A 16,666-nucleotide genomic window follows, 5' to 3' on the forward strand; every position below is an offset into this window, starting at 1 on the left:
AGATCACATCCAGCCTGTGAAAATCCTATTGGCAATTCTGCAACCAAATATCACAACAGATGCAAACCATACATTAGAATCAGTGGTGATAAATCCATAACATAGCAACATAGATCACAGGTTCCCTTCAGTGTGCTTTACACTTCATATGCCTTGCAATAGCAGCCAAAAGGGCTAGAATTAGGGGTAGACAATGAAAATGCTCTAATTTTAGCATACAGAGCCACTAAGTGCCAAAATATTAGGAGAGGCAACAAACTGTTGGTTTTTTCCCCTTTTCAACTTTAAAGCAGTTGCAGGAAGTTCCACTTTTGATCAGGGCAGCCAGCAGTACTGTGGAGAGTAATAGTTAATTCAGCCCCGCCCACAGCTCAATGTTATTTTTCCAAACGAAATCTGCCCTATAAGCTATTAGATCTATGGGGGACGGGGGCAAGGATAAAGAAATGATACAGATACCTGCATTCCCTCCACCTCCACTCCTCCTCCAGCAGGACTAATAGTAGTTTTGAGAAGCGGGCAATTTAGACTGTAGAAATGGCACAGTAATATGTTAAAATTCATCCCCCAGCACAAAATGAAGACCCTGTCTGTTGCATTATGGCTGTGTACACACCATACATTTAAAGTGCATGGCTTCCCCTAAAGAATCCTGGGAACTGTAGTTTGTTAAGGGTGCTGGGAACTCAGTGAGGGATAAACTGCAATTCTCATGATTCTTCAGAGGAAGCCATGTATGTCAAAAAACATGTAAATGTGTAGCATGTACTAAGCCAGTATGTGTGATGAAGGTAAGAGGCTAATAAAGGCCAACTCCTTCACACACACATAAAACCATGCCGTGCACTTATGTTGTTGTCCCTGTTGCTGCTGGGGTTTTCTTCAGAAGTTTCAGTATGTGGAAATGGCAGCCAAATACAAATCTCTTCCTTTCCACGGACCGCTCGAAAAGCCTTGCATTCCTCTTTGCCTTGGCTATGTCCAGGGAAAGGGCAGGTGTGGGTCTCGGGTGTCACTGATTTGATCCAGATAAGGAAGATATGATTGGAGTAAACTGGGGTGGGGGAGGAGAGACAGTGGCACCATCAGGGCTGGACTCTGAGGCAGAAGTCCAGGGTCCCACTCAGCAGAATGAACTGGAGGGGCCCATTTTGAAGAATATGAAGTAAAGAAAAAGGTTACCATCATCTCGTAAGGACATTAAGTCCTAATGTTTACCTAACTGCACCACTAAAGCTGGGGGAAGGGGGAGAGATGAACAGTGCTAATGAATGAAACTGAAAAGAAGGGAAGGCCATATGTATTTTACAAAATCATAAGAGCAAGAAACTAACAGTGCCTTATCACAGATTCTGTATCAACAAAGTACAAGGTATGTGCAACCCTTCAGTCAACCTTATAATTATGCAGTCATCTACAGTATGTCAGTATCTGTAACCAAGTGCAGTTCCCATCCTCAGCACAAGCTATCACAAATGCAGGTGTGGCTATTTTTCTCTCTCCAAGGGCCACATCCACCTTTGGCTAATCCTTCAGGGGCCTCATTCCACTGACAGGTATATCCAAACATGGATGTGGTCACCACACACATACACACTCCTCTGACATGCATACACATGTCCCACAATGTGACTACACACACATACAGTACACACTCAAACATACACACACGCACTGGATGCACACGCACATATACAGGACATGCACACACCACATTGTCTAAGATTGCACTAGTTAGTCTCTCAAGAAAGGGCCTAATTCTTGTTTAACTTTGCACTCTCAACAAATTGTTTGGCTAAAATCTCATAATGAGGAAATAATTTTTTTAAAGTGTACAGATTGCTAATTTGTTTGGGTTATTTTGTTAGGGAGAGGAAACAGCTTCCTCAGAGAACCTCACAAAGCATTTCTCTGTGATTCAGAGGTATAATAGGTTGCCTTGGGAACAGTTTTTTGTTGCTAACCTCTGTTGGGGGCAGTTGCTATTGCCTGTGGTGCCCATTCATAATTTCATAAGAAAGCTGGCAACCACAGACGCTCAGCTTCATTCTGTATTCTTTTCAACAATGTTGGGTTGTTGTAGGAAAGTTTCCATTTTTATCCAGAGTTTCTAGAGAAAGAATATAGCACCTCTTCAGACATTCAGCTAAACACATAAAGGCATAAATTGGGGAGGGGCTGCAAGGCTACACATCCCCAACATTATCTCCCCTTGCATGCTGCCTATAAGTCAGGTGTAGGCCCTACAGATAAACTACAATTCCCATCCCTCCTGGTTATTGGTCATGCTTGCTGGGACTGATGGGAGTTGTAGTTCAGCAATATCTGGAGGACCACAGATTCCCCACACATGCTCTAAGTGAATGCACTTAGAGCCATCTTCAGGCCAGCGTTCCCCAACCTGGTATCCTCCAAATTTTATTTTATTACGACAACTCCCATCATCCCAGGTCATGGGCTATGCTGCCTGAGGTTGGTAGAAGTAGTCCAACATAATCTGAAGGCCACCAAGCTGGTGAAGGCTGCTTCAGACTTTCACACTGAGGCTGTGTACACACCATAAATTTGTGTTGTGCATTGGTAGTGGAAGCTAGTCTACACAGCCTTCTCTCAGACATTCCTTCAACATATGCAGGAGGGTTGTGCAAATTCCCCTGATGAGACAGCTCCCCCCCCCTACATATAATACCTCTGAATATTCACAGTGTGCCCTTACATTGTCACTCTGAATCACTGCAGCCACCTTTGCAGATCTAGGTCTGACCAGCAAGGTTTGAGCAGCAGGGTTTCTAGACTAGGGAATAGGAACTGATGGAAGGAAAAGTTATCACAAATGGCTTCTTTCCCACAGGGAGTAGCAGCAAAAAACAAAAACCTATCTGAATATTGATTGTTGTGGGCTGATGCAGTGTTGCAGATCATTATGGCTGCCAGTATTGTATAATTACACCATAGACCACCATGTCCTCTAACATCACTAAGAACACTTTTTTTATATAATAGAAAAAGAACCCTCGTACAATCTGTACAGTTGCTTCCTCTATATTAACTGATTTTAGAGACAGAGGCTTTGGACACTTTTTGCCTTACACTAAGCTGCCGATATGCCAAAAGGGAGTTATGTGGAGAGAGCAATTCTCTTGCTTTGTTTGTTTATATGATTTATACTCCACCCTTCAACAGACTCCCAGGTCAGCTTACATAAAGTTAAAATTGCAATAAAATAAATTAAAAACCACAATATAGAAGCCGTCAGAAGAATTAAAACAAATACCAAAGCAGCATCAGAGCAATGTGCAGAAGATTAAAAAGCCTGGAAAAATTAAAGGGTCTTTGCCCAGCACCAAAATGTCATCCAGGTAGGTGCCTGCAAGGGGAAAGCATTTCACTAATGGGGTGACACCAGCACCATTGAGTAAGCCATCTCCCTCTGTAGCTGTCTCCACTGCTCCACAGATGGTGGGGACACCCAAAGAAGCACATGCCTGTCCCAAGCCATGAAGGGCTATAAAGGTCAAAAACAGCACTTGGAACTGAGCCCAAAAAATGAACTGTGAGACACTGCAGTTAATGAATCCCAGGCAAAATGCAATGGTAATGCCCGTTCTTATAATCTCTGTATCAGGGGAAAGCAACGCAGTGCCAATCATTCAGATGTTCCTATAACTCCCATCATCCTTTGTCATTGACTATGCTGGCTGGGGCGGATGGAAGTTGCAAGATGCAGTGATGGCCTCCAACTTGGATGGCTTTAAAGAGGATTAGACAATTTCATGGAGGATAAGACTATAAATGGCTACTAACAAAGATGGTTATGGACTTTCTCCCACGTCTGAGGCAGTATTCTTCTTAATACCAGTTGCTGGGAACCACAAATGGGAAGAGTGCTGTTGTACTTCGGTCCTCCTTACAGATTTCCATACGTACCTGGTTGGCCTCTGTGGAGACAGGATACTGAACTAGATGGGTCTTTGGTCTGATCCAGCAGGGCTTTTCTTGCGTGTTTATGTGTTGTATTCCATAGTCTAACTGGGTTCTCCTCCTTATCCCAATCACATAATCACTTCACCGCATGCTGAAGTTTGCCCTAATCTAATAAACTCAGATTTGAGTTGAGTACAGCATGAGCTAAGTTTTATTTTGATGGAGTAAAGGTCTCATTCTGCATCCAACAACACAGATGATGACAGGACAATTTTACCGCAGGTCAAATTCTATCTCTTGGAAACACTAATTTTCAATCAGAATATACGCACACTTTCAAAACAGCATGCATTTCATAATTTGCATCATTCCTGTTCCCATTGCTGCATTAGTTTGTTGTGACAACATTTGGAATGGAATATAGTCAAGGTTTAGCAATGAACATCTGCTGTAGATATCACAATTTACAATGTCCCAAATGAGAGGGGGAAAGTTGTGCAATCAAAATCACAACCATAATCATACAATCCAGCCAAAGCAAAGTCCCATTGATTTCAGTGAGCGAGAGTTCAGCATGAGTTTAATTCTTTCACTGAAATGAATTGAACTTGAAAGTGCTTTAATTTTGTCTGGATAGTGCCGGCAGTGTTTCATAGCCTCAACCACAGAATTTTCTGCATGGGTAATATATTAATACGCAGAGCTTGGAAAAGTTACTTTTTGAAACTACAACTCCCATCAGCCCCAGACAGCATGGCCACTGGATTGGGCTAATGGGAGTTGTAGTTCAAAAAAGTAACTTTTCCAAGCTCTATGTAGGTCATATGCCAATCTGTACTCAAAGCTGAATTTTACATAGCAATCAGGCTACTATTGACCAACATACTAATTGTCTGTTCCAGTGGCCCACGTTGATGGCAAGGCTTCCATTTCCTGTCATCAGTTGAGAGATAGCTCTAAGAGCTATACAAATGTGTTATTCTCTTCTGAGCAACAGCTGTGATGCCTATCAACCCCCTGCAGGAGAGTAGCCTCTTCTTTGCTTCCTAATAGCATTTCCACATACGGCAGAGCCTTTGAGTGCTTTTGCTAAACTTTCTGCCTTTGGCCACGGCAGGGTTGCTGTTTAGCTTAGTCAGCCTTATTCAGGATGAGGTGGGCAATCAAGTCTGTGTCATACCAGAATATTTTCAAAATGAATGACTGATGCCTGAACACCATCACTCTAATTAGCTACAATTCAATGTTGAGTTCCTAATTGTGCTTTGAGTGTCTTGTCCTTTTGCTTGGCAGATAGACAATATTTCTGGATAAATATTTGTATCCGTTTCTGGCCCAGTTTAGCTTTGCTGTTTGACAGTACTCCATTCATATAGGTAACAAATAAGCATGTCAGTCATTGCCAAGGTTGTTCTACAAAATGAGAAAACAGAAAGATCTTTTTTATTATTATTGGTTGTTTAAAAATGGTTGGAAGGCTTTCAAGCTGTATAAAGTCATTCATCAAGCATTCGGTATTCAGAGCAAAAATCAAATCAAATGTATTGGTGTTAGTTTCCCATATCCAGGTTTGGGACCTAGATCAAAAAAAGATCACTAAGCAGACTAGCAGACTGCTTGACAAGCGATCTGCCTGGAGAAGAATTGCTTTAGGTCTCAGTCTTCAAGTCTGACAGGAACCGCATGGAAAAGAAATTCTAATGATCTTTGTAGCATCTGGTTTTTAATTCTGTTGAGGTGGCACATGAACAATGAACAATGAACCTTGGATTTATGGGAACAATGAACCTTGGATTTATGATTCAGGCATTTGTCCTCAATGGATTAACAGCTGCATAGAGAAATAGAGCAGGGCCATGTCCATTGGCTCGTCCCCTGCTGTCATGGTCCCACCCCTGCCCTCCATGCATTGGGAGGCACATCTGTAGATGGGATCTGGCACTTTGTGTGAAGGCTCTCCCCATTATGTGGAATGCTCCCCAAGATGATCACACAAGGTTCCACCACATGGGGGGACCTATGTGCATAGAGCAGGCTCCCTTCTACAGACATGTACACTCAATGCACAACCCCATTTCTCCCTTCTCACAATAACTAATTGTGGGAGCAGGGAAATGCTTGAATAAGGATGTATCATATAAAGGTACCCTTAGTGGCATCTCTGTGTGGTGGGGGAGGGAGCTGCAGGTTGCCTCCAGACTGTCAGTATTTTGCAGGAAGGATTGAAGCACACACCAAAATTTAAGTTCATGCAATTAAAGTGGATTAAAACATTCTGTCATTGTGGGGCAACAAATCCACCCTTTTTTTAAAAAAAACAGACTTTTTGCAATTGGGAAAATGAAAAGGGAATGCACTGTATGTGGCCAATGAACAAATGATTAACGGGAAGACAAAAAGAGACTGCAAGCAAATCAGGATAAATGCTCATTGTTGCATGACCCACCCCCGCAAACAAATCAGAATGATTTCTCAATCAAGTCCAGACATAATCTAACCTCTGTGTAAGTTTTGTGCAAGTAAATCAAGATGACTGCTTAATAAGCAGGGCATATCAAGGACCCTGGGGTGTGGATGTGACCACTGAACTGGAAGGCACACAAAGATCATCTTGTTCAATTTATTCCTGCCCACCTCAAAACTATGGGTTGTAGCCAACTAAATTTTACTCAGAGTAAATCCACTGAAATTAATGAGCTTAAGGTAGGCTGGTATTCAGTGCTGGTCCTGCTCAGAGTAGACCCATTGAAATTAATAGACCGAACTAATTTAGGTTCATTAATATCGATGAATCTACTCTGAGTAGGGCTTGTTTGAATACAACCCTTAGCTGTGTCTATGAATTTCAGTGGTCTACTCTGGGTCTAATATTGGATACAACCCAGTATTTTCCACCCATTAACTAGCACCATCCAGATTATAGTGGGCCATAAACAGATTGGCAAAGAAGATCATGGATGGCTTTACAAGAGGATTAGACAAAAACATGGAGGATAAAGTTATCAACGGCTACTAGTAAAGATGTGAAGGTCCGGGGGGAAACTGGAAAAAATCAGGTTTTTGTTTTTTTGAAAAATTGGGGGAAATGGGAAAACTGGGTTCCCCCAGCTTTTTCCAGGCCTTCACATCTCTAGCTACTAGCTATGATGGCTATGCTCTGCCCTCACTGTCAGAGACAGTATGCTTCTAATTGCTGGAAACTACAGGAGGAGAAAGTGCTCTTGCACTCAGGTCTTGCTTGAGGGCTTCCCATAGCCATCTGGTTGGCCACTGAGAACAGGATGCTGGACTAAATGGGCTTGATCCAGCAGGGCTCTTCTTATGCTCTTACCATACTAAAGAGCTCTGGATGACTTCTTTGTTGGCGTGTGTGCGTTGTTGTGTGAAACAGCATACATTACGTTGGAGTTAAGTTGAGCAAGAAACTTCTTCAGAGCATGTTAAGAGTCTTTATTGAAAGACATTAAGGCCAGAGGCTTAAGAGTAAATACATGTAGAGATTCTTCAGTCACGCCCCTTCTGGTACATCTCTCTCCATAGATAAAACACAAAAGACAGCCTCTCAGCTCAGAGGCATAATTCAGAAGAAGGGAACAACACATGGACTCTGTTACAACTTTCCCAGCTGTTATCTCCCGTTACCATGACAACCTGTCTGACCTTCACGTCTGCTCTCTCAGGCCAGACATGGCAGATAAGACTGCTTCTCAAAACACATGCTTGTAACTTTCCAGACCTGATGAAAATATCCTTAGGCAGTACGGCCTAATGCCAACAGCTCCCCTTTTTCATCATGTCTGTAAATCCATTACAACAATAACACATTTCTACAATACATCTTGCAATACATTTCAGTACATTGCATCATCAGTTCAGTACAGTTCAAACTTTATTCACTCAAACTTTGGTTCAACACATGTCAAATAAAGTGTCTCAGGATCCATGTCTACAACTTTATTCATTCCAGGACTTGTTATTAATCCCACAGTAAATCTGTCAGGCGGTTTGCCTAAATTCACTCTTGTGGAGCGTCTTAAAGGAACCAGAGCCTCGGCTCTCTCTGCCCCCCCCATTTGTACTTGTGCTTGGCACAACCTGCGCAGGAGCTTCCATTTCCTCAGCTTTTCGTTTCTTTGATCTGCGTTTTCCAGAAATGAGCTCATTCAAAGCATCTCTGAGAGGTATTTGTGTACCTTCCACTTTAATGTCAACATCTGGCTTAAATTTCTGTGAGTGTGTTCGTGTGTCATTTGTTCCTGTAAGAAGGACTGTCTCCCTTTGATCCCAAGGCTTCTCTGAGACTTTAATGCTTCTGCTCAGAATTAACTGCTGTGTTTCTGGACACCAAACTCTGAAATATGCATTCTGAAATCCCAAAACAAAACCTTGCTGTGCTCTGGGCGCAAGCTTGCCGCTCCTTTTTCCCTGTGGAATGTGAATCCAGCACCTTGCCCCGAATTTTTGAATGTGTTGTATTCTAGGCTTTCTGCCAGTAAGTTTCTCATAAGGAGACATTCCAATAGCACTGTGTAACACCCTGTTGTGAATGTAATTCGCATAAAGAATTGCTTCTGCCCAGAAAGAATTCCCTAAACTGCAATCCAGCAGCATAGCTCTCATTGCTTCCCCAAGCACCCTATTTTTTCTCTCAGCAGTTCCATTGGAAAATGGGCTGTGTGGAGCAGTGAAATTCTGGTTTATTCCCTTACTCTCCAGAAAGTCACTCAATGCTTTACTCGTAAATTCTCCACCTTGGTCTGAGCGTATAGCCCCCACCGTGACCAAGTGTTGAGTTTCGATTCTCTTAATGAACAGTTTCAGCTTCTGCTCAGCTTCACTTTTATGCTTTAACAGAAAAACATGACAAAATCTTGAAAAATCATCTACCAGTACCATGTAGAATTTCGCACCTCCTCGTGAAGCATTTATTGGCCCTGCTAAATCAACATGTACTAGCTGGTAGGGAGCTGTTGTGGTTCTCTCAGCCTCCCGGTTTATTGGTGCAATAGTCATTTTAGCTTGATTACAAGAATCGCAATCCATTAACTGCCCACAAGCTTTTAAACGCATGTCTTCACTGTGCAAAGGGGTTTTCCTTACCGTGTCAAGGTTTGCATGCCCCAGCCTTTGATGCCATTCATGGACGCAGCCCTGATGTACCTGTGCCTCAGCGTTTAACACAGCACACCCTGCTTGACTGCTCTTTATTACAAACTGTGAATCATTAAGGCTTCCCTGCATGCACACTTCATCTCCCCTCATTATAAAACATTGGTCTTTGTGGAACAAAATTGAATAATTACAACTTACCAGTTTGCTAACTGATAAAATATTATGAGCCAATTCCGGAACAAACAAACAGTCTGTCATAATGCCAAGCTTGTCAAATTTAATCAGACCTTTAGCTTTTACGGATTTCCGTGATCCATCAGCAAGTAAAACAAAGTCCTGCTCATCTGTAGACGTGTAAAACAGACTCCTGTCTTTAATTAGTATATGGCTTGCTCCGCTGTCGAGCAACCAGTTCACAGGTCGTAAATCTTGAGAGTTCTGTTTACAAACAAAGTTCACACTGCCCTGCTTCAAGCCTCCGTCCCTGGAGTTTCGCTTGACTGGACAATCGCGCTGGAGATGTCGTCGATCTCCACAAACAAAACAAGCCTTCAGCCTCTGTTGCTGCTCCTGTTTATTATCCTTCGGCACGGCATGTTTCACCTCTTGCTTCCTGACAGCCTCCATCGACTCGGCTCTTTTTGCCTCCTGTCTCCGCTGCCATTCTTGGGTCAATTTTTCCTCAATAAACACAACGTTCAAACCTCCGTCAGGCATGGCTTCGAAAGCCATGACCATATTATTCCAAGTCCCATCAAGTGAAGCCAGGATCAGATAGGTCTTCTGAAGTTCAGAGTGTTCGACGCCTCGGTCTGTCAACTCAGCAAACAGGCATCTGAATTCCGTGAGATGCTCACTCATGTCGCACTCACCCGTGAAGCGCATTTGATAAAGCTTCCGTGCCAAACACAATCTAGATCCCGCGGTCTGTTGCACATGAATGCCTTCCAACCGGTCCCACATCTCCTTGGCATTTGTAACATCTCTCACGTGTAGCAGTTGAGAGTCAGATAGAGCCAGAAGTATAAAAGCCTGCGCCTTCTGATCTCTGCGCGTCCAAACCGCAGTCAGTACCGCCGGAGTGGGTCCATCTATTGTGTCCCATAAATCCTCTTTTATCAGCAAAGCCCTCATCCTCGGCTTCCAGCTGCCAAAATTCTTTTCATTAAGTCGTTCCATCGGCAAGCCTCCCCCAGACAGGTTTACAGCCATGTTGCTCACCTCCGTCTGGTTCAATCAATCAAGCTGCCCTCTCTGGAACTCCGTCTCCCATTCAGACCAGCAACTTACTCTGGTGTAATGCGCTGTGGAGCATAACCATCCTCTGCTACCACTGTTGGCGTGTGTGCGTTGTTGTGTGAAACAGCATACATTACGTTGGAGTTAAGTTGAGCAAGAAACTTCTTCAGAGCATGTTAAGAGTCTTTATTGAAAGACATTAAGGCCAGAGGTTTAAGAGTAAATACATGTAGAGATTCTTCAGTCACCCCCCTTCTGGTACATCTCTCTCCATAGATAAAACACAAAAGACAGCCTCTCAGCTCAGAGGCATAATTCAGAAGAAGGGAACAACACATGGACTCTGTTACAACTTTCCCAGCTGTTATCTCCCGTTACCATGACAACCTGTCTGACCTTCACGTCTGCTCTCTCAGGCCAGACACGGCAGATAAGACTGCTTCTCAAAACACATGCTTGTAACTTTCCAGACCTGATGAAAATATCCTTAGGCAGTACGGCCTAATGCCAACATTCTTTAGCTAGTGAACCAAGTTGTGTGGTGCAGAAAGGGAGAAAAATCCTAGGGGATCACTAGCCAAGGTGGAAAAATGACACCACCCCTCTACTACATTTCAAAGAGTTGCCTAGAAATGTTTCTGAGGAATGGAAAAGGTCTCTCTTCTGGAACTATCTTTGTTATTAAATGTCTAGCTTGCCCTTACTCCCACAGGTGCCGCTCAAAAGGAATGGATGGCGAGGTTCATCATATTGGGGGAAACAGTCTTTCATCTTCCACCCTTTGCAGAGTGACAATTTTGCACACAGATAATGCCCACATATGAAAGAGCCCAAACATGCCTCTTCTTTCCCTCATACCTCATGTTAGTCTCTGCAGGAGAACATTTTATCTCCACAAGTCTACTTCACTCAGAATCCCATTTATTTTTTGGCTGCAGACACACTAGTTGCTTCAACAGCAGCCAGACCGGTTTCTCTCTCTGCATAAAACGAATCTGCACATGGTTGGCCACATCTCCCTTCCTGATAAGCTGATTAGGACTACGCAGAGCAAAGCACTAGGCCAATTACTGTGTCTTCCTGAGCCTACAGAAAAGCATTTTCATTGGATACACCTGGAGTGGCAACAAGGTTGATGGCCAAGGGTTGCCAGGTTGGAACCATCTGAAAACCTGAGAAAACGGGGGCGGGCCCTAGTGGTGACATGGGGCGGGCCCCAGCTATGTCACGGGGCAGGCCCTAGCAATGTCACGGGGCAGGCCCTAGCAATGTCACAGGGCAGGCCCTAGCGACATCATGGGGCGGGCCCTAGCGACATCATGGGGCGGCCCCTAGCGACATCATGGGGCGGGCCCTAGCGACATCACGGGGCGGGCCCTAGCGATGTCATTAAGCATCAGAGCTTGGAAAAGTTACTTTTTTGAACTACAACTCCCATCAGCCCAATCCAGTGGCCGATGCTGGCTGGGGCTGATGGGAGTTGTAGTTTAAAAAAGTAACTTTTCCAAGCTCTGTTAAGCATGATACATTAAGTATCAACCACAGTTGCTTGGAGCATACCATTCAAAAAAAATTCTCTGACTGGAAATTAAGATAGAAATCTTACCTAAAAGAGAGTGTTCCCAGGTCCAGCTGAAGTGACAAGGTCATTCCTTCTCACCGGCTTAGGGAGCACGGATGCAAAATGGAAATGGACTGCCTTCAAGTCGATCTGGACTTATGACAACCCTATGAATAAGGTTTTCATGGTAAATGGTATTCAGAGGGGGTTTACCATTGCCTCCCACTGAGGCAGTGACTGGCCCAAGGTCACCCAGTAAGCTTCATGGCTGTGTGGGGATTTGAACCCTGGTCTCCCGGGTCGTAGTCCAACATCTTTAGGGAACATTTAATCTAGCTTACTTGCTTCTGGCAAGAAGGGTTTACATGCCCTCAGGCCAGGCCAATTACCAGAAGGCGACTGTAGGAAGAAAGGAGCCTAGTGTTGCAGAGATATTAGATGGGAGCACAGATGGATGCCCCTGAAGGCAGCAATTCTAAACATGCTTATTAAGGAACTAAGCCTCATAGAACTCAATAGGACCTACTTCTGAGTAGATATGGTTGCAGCCATCTTAAGGACAAAGGAGGGCATTCCAGGCAAGCAGTTGGCAATTGCCTGTTAGCATTGTGCTGTTGCTAAGACTTGATGGGATCTTCCACAAAGGCTGCCCTCCTATTTACTTGGCAAAAAGCCCATTCAAGTCAATGAGACTTACTTCTGACCAGTCATGAAGGGGATTACACAGTTACTTTTGCAAATCTCACTGCATTTAATGGAACATAGTAAGTGTGTTTAGCTGGGTGGTTGGATTAATTGGATGCTATGTGGTTTTTAGGCTGTGTTACTGAATGTAGTAAGAATATGCTGAAGCCAGCATGCATAGGATCAGCCTAACTGGTGAGAGTTCCATCATCATAGTAATAATAATTTTAAAAACTCACCACAGTGCTCTTGACTGTGCTTCACAAGTCAAATAAATGATCCTTCAAAGGCGGGGGTGGAGGGGGGGAAGGGAGGCTGCCGCGTGAGCGGGGAAGAGATGGCAGTGTGGAGGGGAAGGGGGATGGAGGCTGCTGGTGGTGGTTGGGTTTCTTGCAAAACGGAGGGGAAACCTCCCATCCGAGGCTAAACTCACTACGCAGGTTTTCAGGGTGGGGATGGGCGTGAATGAATTTAGCTTGCCAAGGGGCTGGTGTTTCCTTTCATTGTTCTCCATCCCACCCACATGCTTTTAAATTAAATCAGCTGCCATATAAAAGGGGCAGTGGGAAAGTAATTCCTTCTGCAGCTCGGCGCCTGCCCAGATTGCCACCTAATGAACTAAGCAGGCGCCGGGTAGCAGGTCTAATCCAGGTAAAAACCCAAAAGCTGGAGCCCTTTCCAGCAACCCAGCCAGCCAGCGTGCCAGCCAGGTAACTCATGCAGTACCTGCTCCAAGTTTCTCCCTCACTTTCTCTCTCCAATTGCGCCACTGCTGAGGAAGTCTGGGCTCTCATTGGGCCTCAGGGGCAGCCAATGAGAATGCAGGATGGTGCTTGTTGGAAAGGCGAATGGAGTCCTTCCCCGACCCCAGGTTGGTGGGTTGGTGGGCTGCCAGGGTGGGTGGTGCAATGCACATGCATGCAAAGGAGAGAGAGAGAGAGAGAGAGAGAGAGAGGCAGAGGAAAGAGGCACTGAAGCAGGTAGAAGCAAGGGGGAATTAGCATATGCGTGTCTGGAAGCTAGGACATGCATGCGCGGCTGGGTGGGCATCCACAAAAGCTGGAGATTCAGGGACATGCGGGTGATTTTGACTGGAGGTCAGAACAGCAACAGCAATCCCTGAGTCTCCAGCAGGATCCCTGAGAACTGGCAACCCTAGTTTTGAGGCCTGCGTGAAGTCTGACTTCAAGGTAAAATACACTGCAGTTACAATTTCCGAGGTTTAGGAATAAAAGGGGATGGTGTTTGTTGTATGTCCCTACATTCAAAAAATGAGGTGGACACGCACTGAAGCCAGCACAACTGCAAGTGTGTCACTATCCATAGTTCTGGCTATATTGCTTTGTTGCTTATTTGAATTTCACAGCAACCAAGACTCTCATCTCTAACGTACAGCTGCCATCTGCTGGGCACATGCCTTGCTACACTCACAATCTGTCTCTGGCAGTCACTGTTAGCAATCCCACAGTCTGCATTCCTTTTGGCACTCTACATGAATAGCTTGAGATTGCTAATAAATATATGATTCTGTACATATCAATATCATTTTTCAGCCACGAGAGTGGCTGTACACTATAGTCAGCATGGATTTTTCGCATTCCACAATGTTAAATTGAAAATACCCCCCACATCTATTCTGATGCTTCCCATAAACTCATTTCAAAACAAAACCTTACAAAACATATAGTTCTGAACTCAGAAATGCTTGTTTAACAATCCTCTAAATTTTCACGGTGATACACAAAACAGTCAGAGAGAATTGAGATTCAAAGTGTAAAGAGAGAGAAAAACCATACCACTTGTGGACTTATTTCTGTCAGAGTTCTCATTTTTTGTTGAAATTAATTAAAAATCAGCCATGTTCACACAGTACCTGTAATCCTATTACTGACCATGCCCCATACTCTGACCTTCATCTTCTGCAGTTTAAAGGTTTTAAAAAATGCATGGCTGATTTTTAATTAAATAAATTTAACATTAAACTCAATGATAAGCCCAGGCATGCTCAGTATGAACCAACTGTCAGCGTTCTAAACGCCAGACTCACAGCTCCTGGGCTTGCCTAATCAGGGGGCCACACCCATACCAGACCTTTATTCCACTTTAGACAGTGATTTGTTGTTGTTGTTATGTGCCTCCAAGTCGACTACGACTTATGGCGACCCTATGAATCAGTGACCTCCAAGAGCATCTGTCATGAACCACCCTGTTCAGATCTGTAAGTTCAGGTCTGTGGCTTCCTTTATGGAATCAATCCATCTCTTGTTTGGCCTTCCTCTTTTTCTACTCCCTTCTGTTTTTCTCAGCATTATTGTCTTCTCTAGTGAATCATGTGTCCAAAGTATGATAACCTCAGTTTCATCATTTTCGCTTCTAGTGATGGCTCTGGTTTAATTTGTTCTAACACCCAATTATTTGTCTTTTTAGCAGTCCATGGTATCTGCAAAGCTCTCCTCCAACACCACATTTCAAATGACTTGATTTTTCTCTTACCTGCTTTTTTTCACTGTCCAACTTTCACACCCATACATAGAGATCGGGAATACCATGGTCTGAATGATCCTAACTTTAGTGTTCAGTGATATATCTTTGCATTTGAGGACTTTTTCTAGTTCTCTCATAGCTGCCCTCACCAGTCCTAGCCTTCTTCTGATTTCTTGATTATTGTCTCCATTTTGGTTAATGACTGTGCCAAGGTATTGATCATTCTTGACAAGTTCAATGTCCTCTTTGTCAACTTTAAAGTTACATAAATATTCTGCTGTCATTACTTTAGTCTTTTCGACGTTCAGCTGTAGTCCTGCTTTTGTACTTTCCTCTTTAACGTTCATCAGCATTCGTTTAAAATCATTACTGGTTTCTGCTAGTAGTATGGTATCGTCTGCATATCTTAAATTATTGATATTTCTCCCTCCAATGTTCTCACTTCCTTCATCTTGGTCCAATCCCACATTCCGTATAATATGTTTAGCATATAGATTAAACAAGTAGGGTAATAAAATACACCCCTGTCTCACACCTTTTATATGGGGAACCAATTGGTTTCTCCATATTCTATCCTTACAATAGCCTCTTGTGCAGAGTATAGGTTGCGCATCAGGACAATCAGATGCTGGGGCACCCCCATTTATTTTAAAGCATTCCATAGTTTTTCATGATCTACACAGTCAAAGGCTTTGCTGTAATCTATAAAGCACAGGGTGATTTCCTTCTGAAATTCCTTGGTCCATTCCATTATCCAGCGTATGTTTGTGATACGATCTCTGGTACCTCTTACCTTTCTAAATCCAGCTTGGACGTCTGGCATTTTTCGCTCCATGTAAGAGCCTTTGTTGTAGAATCTTGAGCATTACTTTACTTTCATGGGATATTAAGGCAATAGTTCAGTATTTACTGCATTCCCTGGGATCTCCTTTCCTTGGAATTGGGATGTATATTGAACACTTCCAGTCTGTGGGCCATTGTTTAGTTTTCCATATTTGTTGACAAATTTTTGTCAAAATTTGGACAGATTCAGTCTCAGTAGCTTGTAGCAACTCTATTGGTATGCTATCTGTTCCTGTTGATTTGTTTCTTCCAAGTATTTTAAGAGCAGCTTTCACCTCACATTCTAAAATGTCTGGTTCTTTATCAGACGGTCCCTCCGTGACTGAATCTGTCATCTTTGCATCTCTAGAGTTCTTCAGTGTATTGTTTCCATCTTCCTTTTATTTCATTTCGGTCAGTCAGTGTGTTCCCCTGTTCATTATTAAACATCCCCACCCTTGGTTTAAATTCCCCTTTAATTTCTCTGATTTTTTGGAATAGGGCTCTTGTTCTACCCTTTTTGTTGTCCTTTTCAATTTCTATACAATAACCATTGTAATAGTTCTCTTTGTTCCTAACTACTTGTCACTGTATTGTTGCATATAGGGTTTTAACTGTGTTTCTATCCCCTTTTGCTTTTGCTTTCCTTTTTAAAGAGTTTCTTCAATCATTCATTGAGGTTTTTCTCTCTTTTTAACTAGAGGTATTGTCTTTTTGCATACTTCCCTGATAATGTCTCTGACTTCATTCCATAGTTCTTCTGGTTCTCTGTCAACTAATTTTAAAGCCTCAAATCTGTTCCTTATTTGATCGTTATATTCTTCTGGGATGTTATTTAAA

The sequence above is a fragment of the Rhineura floridana genome, chromosome 9 (assembly GCF_030035675.1).
Source record: "Rhineura floridana isolate rRhiFlo1 chromosome 9, rRhiFlo1.hap2, whole genome shotgun sequence".
Lineage (NCBI taxonomy): Eukaryota > Metazoa > Chordata > Lepidosauria > Squamata > Rhineuridae > Rhineura > Rhineura floridana.